The sequence below is a fragment of the Gymnogyps californianus genome, chromosome 2 (assembly GCF_018139145.2).
Source record: "Gymnogyps californianus isolate 813 chromosome 2, ASM1813914v2, whole genome shotgun sequence".
In the NCBI taxonomy this organism is placed as follows: Eukaryota; Metazoa; Chordata; class Aves; order Accipitriformes; family Cathartidae; genus Gymnogyps; species Gymnogyps californianus.
Genome location: NC_059472.1, coordinates 118,409,512 through 118,425,821, shown reverse-complemented (window position 1 = coordinate 118,425,821; position 16,310 = coordinate 118,409,512). Strand labels below are relative to the sequence as shown.

Genomic DNA, 16,310 nt, shown 5'->3' with positions numbered 1-16,310 from the left:
AGTTCTTCATATTCTTAATGCTTTTCTTTACCAGCCTTGCTCCTTACAAAGTGAATTGTCCAGGTACTTCAAAATGCAATGAAGCCATCTTTGCAAAGGTTTGTGTTGAGCCCTGTAACTCATCCCTTCTGAGCTCCACAGTGCCTCAGTAAGTCTACCTAAATTTATCTACTACTATAATCTATGTAAATCCACTACTGTGTGAGTCTAACTACTATAGCTTTAGCATGTAACCTATTGGCTTGATGCTCTGCAGAGTATTTTAACATGTTAACACATTCAGAAGAGCAACAAAATTGCATCTTCACATGAAACCATGGAGGGGAAGAAAAAAAAAAAAAGGAAGACTCATTTAATCAAACTACTCGATAAATCAGCAGCTAGAGGAGGAATCACAAAAGTGATTCTCTAATCGCACAGCTAAGTCACTACCCACAGTGGAAGAACCCAGAGAGACATGAATCCATTCACCATGATAAAAGCATCTACAGGCTCAAACAAAAGAATGAAAAACCAAGAAGGTCACAACTCTACATGCTTTCCCTCCAGGCACAAAAGGTACCTTTTTGTCCAACAGTATGAATACAAACAAAAGAAAGAATGAAGGGACAAACCATCTCAACCAAACGCTCAGAGTTTGGTTCTTCACAAGGTCTTTCCTAGAAGCTTAAGCTGCAGAAAAATGATTTGATGTCATGCTGTGACGCTGGCACACAGTGCCATCAGACAACAGTGCAATGGGTCAGAGAACATGTTCAAAAAAGCAAATACGGAAACAGGTCTAAGCTTTCTATGTTGTATAGATACAGAAATTTCAGTCCCTTGCCAGAGAGATCACAAGCAAAAAGAAGTATTTCAGTTTCACCAATATTTGATAGAGGTGCACACACAAGTTAAATGCAACTGCTGTTCTTGATTAAATGTTTCCTTTGTTTTCTATCTACCACAAACTTGAAGAACAAAGCAATATATCACAAACAGTTGTCTTGCTTTCCACAGTTGTAACAGAATTGCACAGATACTTCAGAGAAGGTAACAAAACCAGCACTATTTGTTCCTCAGTACAACTTCTGAATTTTTGACTTACGGAAGTATTTCAAGGTCTCTTCTATTTGCTCAGTTGTTAAGTCAATATTCGCATCAGGGGAAATGAGAGGTGTATGAAGCCAGTCGTCGTGGTCATAACCATAGATTGTATCTGCTCTTAGCTTATAATGAGGCAGCTGCTCTTCCAGTAGACTGATGATTTCGACTTCAGGAAGATTGGTACTATTGCACACATCTGGTAAGAGAAAGAGGACAATCTCTGTTAGTTACTTTAAATTAAGTACTATACATACAAGTTAGCAAAGATGTCAGTTTGTTTTGATATCAGCAAGATTCTTCTGCATGTAAAGAACAGCTAGATACTAATCTGTTTAGCACAAATTATCCCGAAATAGCATATTTACTAGCAGAAAATACAAGGGCATGCTCTTAGGGACAAAAAGTCCAACCCCTAGAAGCAGGGACTCATCTATTGAAGAATAAGGGGGAGGCGGGGGGGAATAGAGAGCAAGTGAGCATTGACCAAGACAGCATAGTTACAACCTGGGTATGCAGAAAGGATTAGCACATATAGGAATTTACATTTTTGATGTTCTACTTGACAGATTATTTTCAGCTTGTAAGCTTTACATATCTCCCTAACTTGGTCTTTGACCACAGTTTAGTACCATTATATTTTTTGCCTTTGCTGCTGGCAGATTTTTCTCAAGAGAAAAGAACTCCAGGATTGCAATAGCAAACAGTGTCACAGTTCACACTGAAGATGCACTGGTAAAGCTGGCTGCAACAACTTCTAGGGCACCTTTTGACACTATCTCAACCCGCATTCTGTAATGTCAGTCCCTCATGTTCACAAGTATACCAAGTTTGCACACAGTTTTAAAATGGATACCGACAGCCATCAACAACTGCAAAAACGTTGCAACTAAAATTGGAGATTTAAATTTAGGACAAGAGGCAGCTGAGAAGTTTTAACACAGAAAATTCCAATTCAACATAAAAACTTTTTTACCATGAGGATGGTCAAACACGGGAACAGGGGCACAGAGAGGCTAGGAAATCTGCCATCTTTGGAAAGATTGACAACTTGACTAAACAAGGCCATGAGCACTCACTTTAAAAGACCTGCTCTGAGTAGAAGTCAGCATAGATGACCTCCAGAGGTGCCTTCCAACCTATATTATTCTATAATGAAGAATTTTGTGTGTGTGTATCAATACCCAAAAAAGGCATGATAGTTTTAAAAACATACATTTTAATTACCATATAAAATTAACTACAATGTCTTGCTAAATAATTATGAAGAAACAGAGCAACCCGTGGTATGTTTTCCATAAATATTTAGTGCATCAATCTGCCCACTGCCCATTTCCATACCAGGACAAAAAGAAAAGAACACCACTGCTCCCGCTCCTCACCCCCCCCCCCAGTATGAAAGAGCTATCTAAGCCTATTTTGGAAGGGCACGCACTAAGGAAGGCTGCTCACATGGTGTGCAATGCAGCTCCATCCTTAACAAGTACCGTAAGTCTTCCAACTGTTGCTAGACTCACTCCACAGTAAACAGCAAAGACTGTCAAGGCCCTGAGCGCACACATAGGCCTTTACTGCCCTGACCAGGCTCATCAGGGACCCCACCCAGCACCCTCTGCCCAGTGGCCCAGGAGCCCCATTTAAAGCCAAGCCCCCTGTCCTCCCCTGTGCAGTGCTGTAGGGTAGGTCTGTATCCAGCTCTGTCCCCTGCTGATATTGACTCATTGCCCGGGCTTCCTGGATTGACTACAGACCCACTCAGTACCTGGCATTTATCTGATGATCACTGGAGAGTCAATTTTAACTGTTACTGCCAGCACCTTTGCCCTGCTCAGGAAAAAAGGGACCAGGCTCTGTCAACAAGGATCCTGCCCTTCCCATCCTGTGGTCACACTCAGCTGCCAGCAGGGCTGTAAGGCAGCCCTGCTCTTGCTGCTCCCTGACAAAGACACCTATTTTCATAAGAGAGAAACTCATTATTGCAGGACTGATGTAGACTTGCAATTCCACTGCAAGCTAGTGGAATTCACCTCTGTCAGGGGAGGGGAGGGAGGGGGCAATGGGGAAGTAACACATACTTTTCTATAGACCACCAATTACCTCTTTTTTTAATCTTCCTAATCCAGAAATTGCATTGTCGTAAGCGTCATCCTGAGCACTAAAGACGGCAAGAATGTTACTATTCAATCAGACAACAGGGCAGAGGATACAAAGATGAACTCATACTGTTAATCTCCTGCCTATATCCTTTACAAGATCCTGTTGATTAAAACTAAAATCCACTTGGGAAAGTTGCATTATACCTTATGGTTCAAGGAGTCTGCTACTACCTATCAGGAGGTATTCTCCTCTGCTTTCATCCAGGCTGTTCTGCTAACTGTTGTACGTATGTAAGTGTTCTCCAAACCTCACTGCACAGGTGGATGTGCAGAAGTTAGTAGATTAGGTACCCACATGTGTGGCAATACTATTTTTATGGAGCGCCATGCAATGCAAGTCAGCTTGCACACATCATTTTAAGAGGTCCTTGCAGCCCTCTCAGAGGACTAGTAACTTACACAAAGAAACAAGACCTGTTTCCCACGTTGCAAAAGCTGAGAGTTAACCTTTAACTACAAACCTTTGTTCTACCCCAGCTACCTTTTTAATTGCTGACAACATCCATCTTAGGGCCTGCAACCGTCTGCGTTCAGAAAAGCCAGCTGATCTTCTAAAAAACACCTGTTAACATCAACTAAACATTCAAAGACATTTGTGTGTACATGCATACACATAAAGATTTTTTTAATGTATCTATCTTTGGATTACCTAATTGCTCTCACTGTCAAGAATATGGGGTTGGTTTTTTTGTCAGGGTTGGTTTTTTTGTTGGCCTTGTGGGGAGGGTGGGTTGACTGAAATGTTAGTTTTCCTCTTGTGAAAAATGTAAGAGTCTACACAGCCTGACTGAGGTGGTCTTGGGAAAAAGGAAATAAAAATGTTTGAAAAATTCAAACCTTTAGTGTCTTTCTGCTTTTAATTAATATTTCAAAAGAAATGGACTGACTTTACATATGAAAAGAGAAAGTTTCAGGCAAATAATTTTGTGCAGAGAAGTAAACTGGTTTGCTGTATCGTAAAAAGTAGCAAAAAATGGAATGCAAAAGAAGTTACGAATAAAATTTGAGGAGAAAAAAAACTCCACACATGCACACATACAAAAGAAACCCATACAGTTTTATTGTGGAAAAGAAATCCACCGGAACACGAAGGACAGACAGTAAAGAAATAAGAATTATCGTGGAATACAAGTCAACCAAGACAATTTTTCCACTCTACCATATAATAAATCCTGAGTGTTTCTGAGCAACTCAAAAGGCCTAACAACTGGAAGATATTAATGAGTAACTGGAAAGGCAACTTATTATGATGCTATTGTCATCAAATTGTATTGCAGCTTTAAATCTGTATACCAGCAGGAAATAGGAGCAAGCTCTGATGTAATTGCCTATTTAGAAAAACACTTGTGTATGACTAAACATTAGTTCACCATTTAAATCACAGCAACATTCTCAGTGCTACAATGACGTAGTCTTCCCCTTCACTTTTCCTCCCCTCCCTTTTCTGAGATGCAGGCACTTGTTTGAGAAGGTACACAGACTAACACCATCCCCCATCCTGAAACACAAGTTACATTTTATTGAAGACCTTGATTGTGCTTCCATATAGTTTTTATTAATATTTCTGAGTAAAACTGCAAAGATAAACAACTAAGTTAAATAACTTCTCTGCTAAGAACATCTAAGACATCATTTGTGTTTTATGATTAAGTTAACTTATGTCCAACAGACATAAAACTGTTGCACTTCCTCTTGTTCTAAGTGGTACCTTCATTTTATTGAGTTAAATAACACCGTAAGCTTAAGACAATTAATTGATCATTAATAAAAAATGATACAACAAAATACAATTGAACCATATCCTTGTAAGTTGCTCTGTTACGGATTTTGGGTTTTGTAGTCTAAGTGATGTTAAACTTGCAGTTTTCTCGACATCCTTGGCAAACAGAAACTTCTACAAGCAAATTACAACCAACTTAAATAGAAAAATGAACTATGAACTCATGATTCTTACTAAAGCGTGGATCATTTCAGGTTCTGTTTTTAAAAGAAAAGAGTTAAGAAGAAAGATTTGCTAAGGCTCTTGCATACTGCAGAACTCTGCAGCTTTCAGCACTTCATAATTATATATAAACAAAGAAAATTTGTTAATTCTTTTCCATATTATTTTTGCAAGTAACATGCTCCACTGCTTTGCTATCATCTTAGCTTAAACGCGGCACATGCACGAACACCCCACCTCACCTATTTTGGTACAAAAATATATTTCTCCATGCCCTGTTCCTCAGGAAATAAAGAAATTGCAGGACTTTTAGACATTATTCCTCCTCGTCCCCTCTACGTTTTCTAAATGAGATTAAACCAAGTTCTTTCAAAGACTTTTCTGCTGATGATATTGTTGCTTCAGTTTCTAATCTTCTCTTTCAATAAAGATGATGCAAAACTGGGCAGAACACTCCAGTTGAGCTCTCTTCTGGATTTTTTCTTCCTACTTCAGTATCTCTTGGGTAGTTACTAATGGATTACTTATTAGCTTGTTCCATATCTTTTCATACATTGGCATTTGACTGATGGTGTATTTCCCCTTCTCTGGGCATCTTAAACCTCTCTACCACCTCCTTCGCAACTTAAGAGAGCCACTAAAGTTTCACTGGTTGTTTCAGCTTGCTTACATTTCCTTAGAGGAATTATTAGACTTGCTGATCTGGACACCTTTGACTATTTCATCAGTTCCCTTCCTTCTAGCCAATACCTCTATCCATACAAAATGCAGTAAGCATAGTAAATTAACTTTTCATTGTGGAAATTGAAGCGAGGGTGCCTTTTTCTTTTTTTTTTTTTTTTTTAATTTTTTGGGCAGGGAGGAAGAGGCATAATTTTTAGGACAACCATGTGAGGATAAGAGTACACTTGGTTATTTTCAGATGTACACTTACACCCCTCCTCTGCTGACAAGTGAGCAAGGAGCTGATCAAACAGAAAAGAGAGTGAGAGGTCTAAAACAACGGGAGCTGACTGTATTGAAGGGGCACAGCACCTCAAGGACTGCCACTCCCCCTCCGTGCACATAACGTCACACAGATCATAAGGCACTGTGTAGCGTGCTGTCACCCATGGCCATTTTCATCCTGCACTCATGCAGCCATGCAATACATTAGGTCATTTCCCATACAGTGTTAAATACATATTTAGCTGTCAGTGTTATTTAGATGGGTGGAACTATGCCAGCACCTCATGACCAAGCAATTCAACCTCAGCTGAGCTAACTTCAACTCCAGCTAAGTTCAATGTGAACCACAGGTAGACAGATTTGAAGATCTCATTCCAGACAACATGGTCACCTAGAGCAGCTCTCCTGTCAAACTCCATTCCCTACTAGGCTTTGGGGTTTCACCTGTTTACAGCTATGACTGAATAGCCATATCTTACTGTAGAAATGAAACCTAGCTTGACTAATAAAGAAGGAGCACCTATTCAATTTCATTATCAACTTCACATAAAAAGTAGTGATAAATTCAGAGAAAAGAACCTGAAACAAAGAGGACGGACAAGGGCAGGCGGGGAGACAAACAAAAAAACCCCAAACATACACAAAACAAGGACATAGAGAAAACAAACTCTATGAATCTCAAAACCTGGTATCTGCAGGAGTTTTTAGAAACACAATACAACACAGCTTATCAGTACAGTCATTGCATGGAACATAGAGTATTTAGTTTCAGTCTGTCTGAATTCTGGTCCAAACCATCCTCGATCTTTATGGTTTTATTGGTTTGGTTTAAAGCAGAGGCTCCCCTTTCAAGGTTAAAAGGACTTCCAGGTCTCTATAGAATCTGCTAGCAGTAGATACTGCCACCTGGCGTAAGAAGTGTCTTATTACTCCAACCCCTAAACCACAAATGACATTTTGTCAGCCAGTTTCCCATTTACAGCCCATCGCTCTAAGTGGAGCAAAACAATTTCTCATAAACCCAACCCTGCCATGAACCGTGCTAGGGTCAGGGTCGTGCTCAAGAAGGGACAGGCCAGAACACACAAGTCAAGACAATGAAGACCACAAGAAAACTACCCAGAGACAGTATCATTCCTGGAGCACCATGCTCCAGAGTTGTGGTCCTGATGGAGGCCAACACCTTGTAAACAGCTCAAAGCAGCTGTGCTACTTTGAAGTGCCTCCTCCGAGAAAAGGGAAACAACTGCTGTGAAGAACTGATGTGTCCAGCAGAACAACTACACTCTAGGTGTGACCTTGGGGAAGGGCTGGGCTGCTTGGCAACTTTCAAAACACAAGCTTTGGTCATCAGGTTGTATCACCCACCCACTCTGACCATCTTCCAGGGAACTCCACTGCATCACCACCCAGCAGCCAGTCCTCAGCCCACACCCAGAAAGGGGCAGTCTAAACACCCTCTCCTTCTTAAACAAAAAAAACAAAACCAAATCAAAATGGCCTCAGTAGTCACTCTCCAGCAAATTCTTTCATTTCCCACAACAGAATTAAAAAATAGTAACTTGTCACAACCTCTTGAGGCAGTTGAGGAAAGGGAAGTAGATAAGAGCACAGTAACAAAAATAGATGACAGAAACAAGGAAACTCTCTGGAGAAAGCAGGAAGAATGAAGAAGTCTACTACTTTACTTCATGAAGCCACCTATTCCACTCCCTGGTTTTCAGTCCTGTCCCATTTCCCACACACATATTACACTACCCCTCGACACTTAGCTCTCTAAAGTTTAAACCAGAGAAACTTTAAAAAAAAAAAGTTTGAAAATGGCCAGTCAATAAATAACAAATTATTCTGGAAAAAAAGCACACAATACCTGAAAAGGGTCAATTCCAGTGCTGGCTCCCTACTAGTTAAGTAAAAGGAAGGTTCTCTGCAGAACAGGGCTACTGCATGGAGGCTGAAGTCCAGCCACGTGTAAGGCAAGAAATTAAAGTTCATCAACTTGAGGCTATTTCATGCTAAATACTAGTGAATCTTGACCGTTGATTTTGCTTCATGTGATGCATATACACACAGAGAACACAAACCGAAAATCTGCGTCCCTTCTCAGAAACCAAGGATCAGTAAGCACTCAGCAAATTTTGTATCCCTGTATGTAAAATGACATAAAATTCTATAGTACATGTACCGTCACACAAGAGAGCATTACATTTTCTACTATTTACATAGAAAGTGCCATGTTTAAAATTCCCAGTTTATTCAGTATCTCCCCCATTTTTAAAATGGTGAAGAAATATGCAACTCCATAACGTGAAAAGTCACCCCATTCCATTGGGCTTAGAAAATTCTGGAAACTCCTTTGAAGAAAAGTCACCTAATCTAGCTCGACAACCAGCCAAGAGACCATTACTACACTAGGATTCTCCTTTCTCAGCAGACCACAAGCCCAAAGCCTAATTATATTCCAGGGATGGAAGCAAGAAAGATGGGCTTTCTCTAAATGCTTTTCCAGCAGATATTTCCATGCTTGAAGCAGCCCAATCATGTCATTTTCCCCATGCTTTCTGTCCATTTAGACAATCATGGAATGGAGTGAACTAGTAATTACCACTGTGAACAGATCTAGATAAAAATGAAAAGCAAAAGGGTAGATAAGAAACTTCAACTCCACAATTAGGCTGCCAGCTAGTCTTCTGAAGAGGGAAGCATAGCCTGTAGTCATCTATTATTTGAGCTCTATAGGCCCACACAGACACAGGCATTAATTACTAACTGGGGTCCAGAATTACAAGTATTTTTGAACATTATTTAATAATTACTCTGCACATATACCTGTAAGAGGCAAAACCCCAGAACTCACCATATTCCTAGCCAATTTCAGTTCTAGGATGCCCAGAATGCAGCTAATTATACTGAAGTCTTACAAATACTACTGCTGAACTCAGGACTGCACACACACACAATGCGTGTGTTTTAATGTAAAGTGTATGATTAGCTTCTAGGGCAAAGAAAATTACTTCTAATACAAAGAAAATTCACCGTCCTCCCAACTCACTGACTTGCCCAAAGGGAAAGATAGTCTTAGCATCCTGCACATCAGAAGTCTCATTGCAGGCTGCAAAGCCAAACTGCTGGAAGAAAAGCTCTTCAACAAGAAAGCTGTCTCATACTTTTAAAGCTCAGACTCCTCAAGCAGCCATGGCAGCCTCTGTAACTTGACTGGCATGACACGATTTTGGAATTGCAAGTCCTGCCACACCTTTAACGAAAGTTGGTTAAGCAGTGGTTCTTCTGCCTCTAAACATGGCAAATACTGCATAAAATCCAGTCTTCCAGGGGAAAATAAAAGACCCCATGCCAACCTCAGGTATTCCCATTCTGGGCTGCCACAGCAAGGCTTCAGCTGACCAGTTACCCAGTACTGCCCACAGTGCTTTCTCTCTTGCACACACAGATCTCAACTGGACTTCCCACCTTGTGTAGGTGGGGCACCACAGGAAACGCAGGCAGTATTTATGGTAGCCAAGTGGGCACACTGAATCACGGAAAAGGGATTCTGGATGAGAAGTCCAGCCCATGCAGAAGAATGAAGCACCCAAACAGGGATTCTCATCATATTCTCTATATAATACCATGTGTCACTTCAGTTGTCTGCCATTTGATATTTTAATTCATACAAGCATGCACTTATAAGAGCAAGGATAGGAGCAGGAAGGAAAAAGACTTCAAGAATTTGCTTTTCTTCCCCACACCCGCTCCCATCCCCCTTCCCCTGAACAAATCCAGCTTCATCACTAAGAAAGAAAAAGTCTCTTCTCCCCAAAAGTTTTAAAGGATTCCTGCAAGAATGGGGAAGCTGCACAGAACATAACCACAATTCTTCCTTTGCTACAAAGGAGAATTGGTAGGAAGGATCAGATCATTCAATATTATTCAAGAGAATACTGTTGTGCAGGAAAAATCACTCCACTGACCAGACTGCCAGCTGAAGGGGAAGAAAAAATGCTGTTCCTTCAGTTCTGCCACACCAGGCACTGGCCAAGCCTGTCTGTGGGGTGGACAAGCCATGGAATGGTCTTCCCATATAGGTCACTGGGCTCAGCCTACATCTGCATTTTTGGGTGCATAAAACACTAGTATTTCCAGTATGTTACCTTCCTTGGTAGGAAATTCTACTTAAATTTGACAATTGAAAGCATATTGAAGAAGTAAGCTGGGAGAAAACTTGACTTAGCCAAACACACCAAATAAAGATTGGGATAAAGTTGGGAATGTCAAAACTAACAAAGATAAAACTGCTGGAAAGTGCAGTTCCAATGTGAGGAATGTCATTGTTTATTAGGTTAAAGTGTCCCTGCTTTGGTTTCATCCTACACACGGATTCCTGCTGGGTATAAAAGGTGAGACAGATCTTGGTGATGAGAGGCCATTAAACTATTAAGTCCCTACTGTACATTATGCCATAAATTTAAATGAACTTTGCTTCAGTATGGAAATGTTTCTCTCTGTACATAAATGCAGCCATACTCATGCTTTTATTTTTACATTAAACAGAAAATAAAAGGAAACTCCACCATCATGGCTATTCTTTTAGAGCAAGAACAAAAGCTATTCATGTATCAAATGCATGCTGGCAATGCACTGTTCAGCAGCAGTAAGAATAAACACATTCATTAACCATGAGGATCTTCCAGCTGCCAAGACAGACCGAGAATGTCTCAAAAACCCATTGATAAATCACCGAGTACGGAAAACCCTGAAAAGCAATTGTCCTGCTTTTGCTTGTTGTTCAGCCCAGCTACAAAATGTGCCAGCCCCTAAACAATGGCTGTCAACGAAGCTTTAGAATCACAAGCAAAACAGAAGAATTAATTCTTATGCAGCTTCCTTTTTACAGATGTTGACTTCAAATGGAAAATCTGTTGTTTCATGATGGACACATATACATACATTGAGGGAGAAAGGTAAAGCTGCACTCAGCATGTTATGGAGGTAAATTATGGAATAAAAGTATTTTCACATATTTAAATACACCAATAATCAAACGCAGCTTTTTAGTGTTCCAGTACTATTCAAGTGCACCGCAACAGGAAAATAAAAAACACAAACCAAAACCACACCCCCAGAAAATCCACCAGGCACTTGCCTTCAGTTGTTCTTTCTCCAAAGAACAAACCCAGAACACTGATGAACACTTACAGCTCTCACTCATCCCTACCCCAAATAAAGTACACATTTAGGAATCACAAGTGCTTTCCAAAACAAGGGAAATCTGGAAACAAATTTTTAAAATGTCACACTAGACTTTAGTAATTCCTGCAGTTGCTTTCAAAGTGACTCTTGAATTGACAGTTTACACTAAAAACCATTATCATCCTAGGAAGAGGAGGATAAGTAAGAGGGCTGGATAAGAAGCATAGCAGTAGCAGCAGAATTCTGCTTGGGGGAAAAACAAACCAACCAACCCACCCCACCAAAACACAAAAAGATAATCCTTGAAAGAAAAAAAAGTATGCCTGGGATACAGACTAAGAGGTAGCATAACAACCTGTCACAGGAGAGGAATCAGGAAAAACATTAAGTTACTGACAAAGGGTAAAGAGCTGGAAAACAACTGACAGGAAGGGGGGAGGGGGGAGAAGCTGTGTGAAGTTGATTGAGAATCCACCAAAAGCCAGCCAGAAAATTCAAACAGAGGCAATGACGCAGCAGGCATAGAAAATAAGATCATTTTGTTAGAGTATGCTAGACAGAACTAAAGTCAGAATCATAGAATAGTTCCAGTCATGCTGAGGGAGCTACCTCATGTTAATAGGACTAGCATTTCTGGCATGCTTTAGAGAAAGAGTGCTCAGAATTTAGCAATAGCTGCTTATAGGAATTGGCAGGAAAGAAAACAGAGAAGAGTCCAAAACTAGATCAAGCTTACAGGATGAGACTGGTGACAGCAACAGCGAAGTAGAAGGACTGAGGTAAAAGCTCACATTCTCAAAGTTTTATTTAAAGGAGAGACTAAGAAAGCTGGGAGAGGAGCAGGCGGGGGTGTGAAAATTATGGAGGTTTTTCAAAATCATAGAGATGAAATCATAAGGGGAATGAAGAACTGATATTCACCAAATCCTGCATAACTAGGACAAATACTGACAGAAATCAGTGGGAGATTGGTGTAAGCACCACTGCACACAGCCAGTAAAAACCATGAACTTCCATGGTAACACAATCAGCAGATTCAGAAAGGTTTTAGACAAAGTCACAGACAGGGTTCGACACTAAATAGACACTAAAAGAACTAGGCAGGGAGGTACTCTCTATATCCCTAGTACAACAGTTCTGCATGATGGGGGTACTTATGCTGAGAATAGACTAACGAGTGGCTGAGCACGTGCTCTCCATACCCAGCATCTGCTGTTTCTGGAGCCAGAAACACAGTCCTGAGCCAGCTGGTCCGACCCAGGAGAGCATTTCTTATGTTCTTTATTTGAGTTCCAGCTCCACCAAGTAGTATCTTACACTTCTTCTCTCATATTAACAAAACTGAGAAAAACACAGAAGAAATACCCCGAAACAGGAACCGAAAAAGAAGAAAGTGCCAAAGCAAGTTTATGCTGTGTAGGGAACAACCACTAGAAGAGAAGGTAACCACAACAGAACTCAGAGTGGTTAAAATAGAGGGAAGCAATTCTAATTTGTTATTATTTTATCAATGCTTTTGTAACCATTTAATGCTTAGAGGACAACCACCCAGCCTGTAACAGGTACCAAACACAACCAGAGCACCCTGTTCAACAGCCTCAGAACAGCAAGCACGCAAGGTCTGGTGGTATCTCACACACCCAAAACAGGACAGCCACAGATATGGTATTTTCCCATCTCCCGCATAACAAGAGTAAAGCATTTAGTAACAACCTGTATTACCAAAATCCTTAAGAAGTTATCTTGGGGCAGTCATGCTTTGTCAGACTTGGAACAGAAGAACTAGAAATTCAGCCTTTCAAACAAAAACATGCACCTTTGGGGGTGGGGTGGGGGGAGGACTGGAATGGACATTCTGTGGGCCCTAGGCATGCCTTTTAAAGTGAAGTGACTACAGAAAAAATGGTCAGAATTACACTGGTTATCTGTAGGATCAGTCAGTCATCAAAATTGGCTGACGTTGCCATGAAGAGTGGTAACATTTGGTGGAAGAGAACAGAAGCTCTGTTTCATATGAGAACATAATTAAAGCCTGAATAAGGATAGAGGCAGGATGAAAAATCCAGAGAAAACTTTCTGCACCCAAATGTCTTTGTTGGTAGGAGATTGTGTGAGGCTTGACAGCAAGAGAAAGTCAGTTTCTCTAGATGTTATGACTACCCATCATTGCAGTCAGTGCGGTAAGGTAGAAGTTACACTACCTGCAAGGTCAAACAATACCAACTCTTCTCAGAGATACCTCCCAGCCGAGCGAAAAAGGGATTTCATGGTTTGACCCATCCAGTGATTTAACTTTATTTAAAAAAAAAAAAAAAAAAAATCAACTTGTGTTAATTACAAACAAAATAAGACACAGAACAGGTTATCATCACAAAGAATTTCCCAAGAACCCTCAGGAAATTGCCCAGAACACAACAGCCAGAGAACACACTCCTACATGCATTCAGAAAAAGTAATTAGTATAATGAACAAGTGAATCATGCAAACTAATGAAGGAGTTAGGCAATTTAAGTCACAGTCCATTCACTCTCTCCTTTTTCAGAGAAGGATGAAGGAAACCTACATAGCATATTAAGCAGTTAGCTCTTGAATTACAAAGTATATCATGCCAAAATCATTGCAAATAGCGAGACTTCAGACATGAGAAAGCAGACTGAAAGTTAACTGAAGATGGCTAATGATACTGTGTATATTTTAAGAGAAACAAAGGAAAAAAAAAAAAACACAACACAAAACCACTCTGGCAGCCAGACATCTGTGACAAGAGTAAATCTATATACTCCAGTGATATTTCAGACTTCCATCCCCACTGTACTCTCCATTTCCAGAAGGACAGGATTTGTCTGACAGCAATGGACAAGGAAGAAAGGCAATCAGACTAAGAGGCTTTTATAATTCACAAAATTGGGACTATTGAGCAACTTAGTGATACTCTGCTTTATCATGTCAGGATTACAGCCCCTCCTGCTTTATAAAATATGGGACGGGGGGTGTCAGACAGAGAAGGAAGCCCCCAATCCCAGTTGCTGTTTCCATGAACACCTGACAGGAAGTATCCAGGTCTGCACTGTAATTACAGGAAAGACAGACACCTTTAAAAGCACTTCGATTCGCTTTCTAGCAAAAGGAACACTAGATGGTGCTACATCCATATTCCTACCTTTATGCTCTCAAATGAATGGTAGCAGCAAAAAAAAAAAAAAAAGAAAAGTTCAAAGGAAAAAACAACTGGGACAAGGTAGGTGCCTCACACATGTAGTAGCAGTGTGCCACTTCCATGTCATACAGTGCTGCTCCACTGTCCACCAATCTTGGGAATTGAGTCTCCTTCTGCCCATTTACCTGTAAGAGCTCCACAAGTGATAGCAGTAGGAATTCTGTAAGTCAGGCCACATTGAACTCTTCTCTTAAATCTTGCTAACAAAAACCAAAATGAAGTAATAATTACAGAAGACCTACTACAGCAGCTACTGAATCCATTTTCAGGTTTAATACCATTAGTGTTCAGAAAATGTGTGCTCCACCAGTAACTTTTTTTTTTTTATAATGACTCTTAAAACAGTCACAAACAACTTTTTTTTTTTTTTTAAATGGATCAATTGTCCTATTTCATTTGCCCTTCTATGCTCAAATTAGCACAGATTCAGAAGTGTCTGCTTGCATAACACTTCAGTTACAGCAACTACAAGTTTTGGATCACTTTACTATCAAATTCAGTGGGAAAGAAGAAGTCTTTTAGGGTACTGTCCCCCACTCAGAGGTAACACTGGCTTAAGGAAACTTTTCACCTCACTGTGTTTTTGTCACCCAGGCCCACCCCTGCAGTGCCAGTCCCTCGGTTATGCCAACATAACTGCTTTTAGGCCACATAGTACAACAGATCAGAGGTGTGACCTAGCTAAAAAGTAACCCTCACCTCCCCTCTGCCACAAAAGCGGAGCAGAGATTCTATCCAGATCAGTTGCCTAAAATATCTCCAGTTGCACTCCTACAATTCTGAGGTGGTTTGGGGACAGGAAATGTTTAAGCCAACCCTGTATCCAAGAAAACATGCTTAGCACAATCAGAATGTGCAATGCAGCCTCAGCTACATTACATCTGCTCTTAGGTCCCAGGCAGGAAAGATCGTGCTGCTGACAGAGAATGCCGAAGTGCCTCTCTACTGGCAGCAAATAGAAGGGGGGGGGGGGGGGGGGGGGGGGGGGGGGGGAGGGAAGGCAAGCAGCAAGAATTTAGAATTCTTTGAGCACCAATGGCCTTCTTGAAAAGTTAAATAGCAAAATGTACATATCATGTAATTTGTTCTTAGGTTTAAGTTACATCAGAGTCAACTCCAATTACACTACCATTAGCTGGTTACGTTTCAGAAAGTGTCACCACACAGCACTGTGACTCAGTTTCCCAGTTTTTTCTTAACTGTGTTCAAGCCTTTATTTGCAATAATTTTTGGAGATGACTTTTACAATAGGATCTAGGTGTTAGTCTTAGACTAAAAGAAAACAGATTATCCTGATCGCTGAATTTGAACATGCCCACTCTAGGATGAGCAATTTCTTTCCCACTAAACAGTTTAAAAGTGTAAATACTGCTAACCTGTTGGTCAGACCTACACAAAGTCTTCATGTTAAAGCCTCTGACAATCCTTATTCCTCTGCAAGTATTTCTCTTTCTGCTTGTTTCAAGGGTATGTGCTGCATATCAGCACGTACTACTGACAAAGTAGAGATTTTACACTGGAAGTGAGACTAATTCTTAACTCCCAGTCTATGCCTTTTGACACCTTTAAAAAGTACAGTAAAGAGCTGAAACTCAGAAAAATCAATTTAAAAAGAAAAAACCCCAAAACCCAGAACTAATCAACCAAACAAAAAAACCCACCACTATTTTTACCGCAAGTCTTATCATGTTGTCACCAGGTCACAAACAGTACAAATCTGCTGCTGCAGAACAGCTAGTCCATTAAAAAAAAAAAAAAAAAAAAAGCATCGGAG

At 40.4% G+C, this 16,310-nt stretch overlaps 1 protein-coding gene across 1 annotated transcript in view; it reads right to left on the bottom strand.

Moving 5' to 3' along the window:
- TRAK1 (trafficking kinesin protein 1) overlaps nucleotides 1-16,310 on the bottom strand; it is a 141,632-nt gene that overhangs the window by 74,151 nt on the left and 51,171 nt on the right. The window contains exon 3 of the mRNA XM_050915794.1: nucleotides 1,088-1,282. The gene's annotated coding sequence lies outside the window, so the exon portion shown is untranslated. The remainder of the gene's footprint in view (nucleotides 1-1,087; nucleotides 1,283-16,310) is intronic.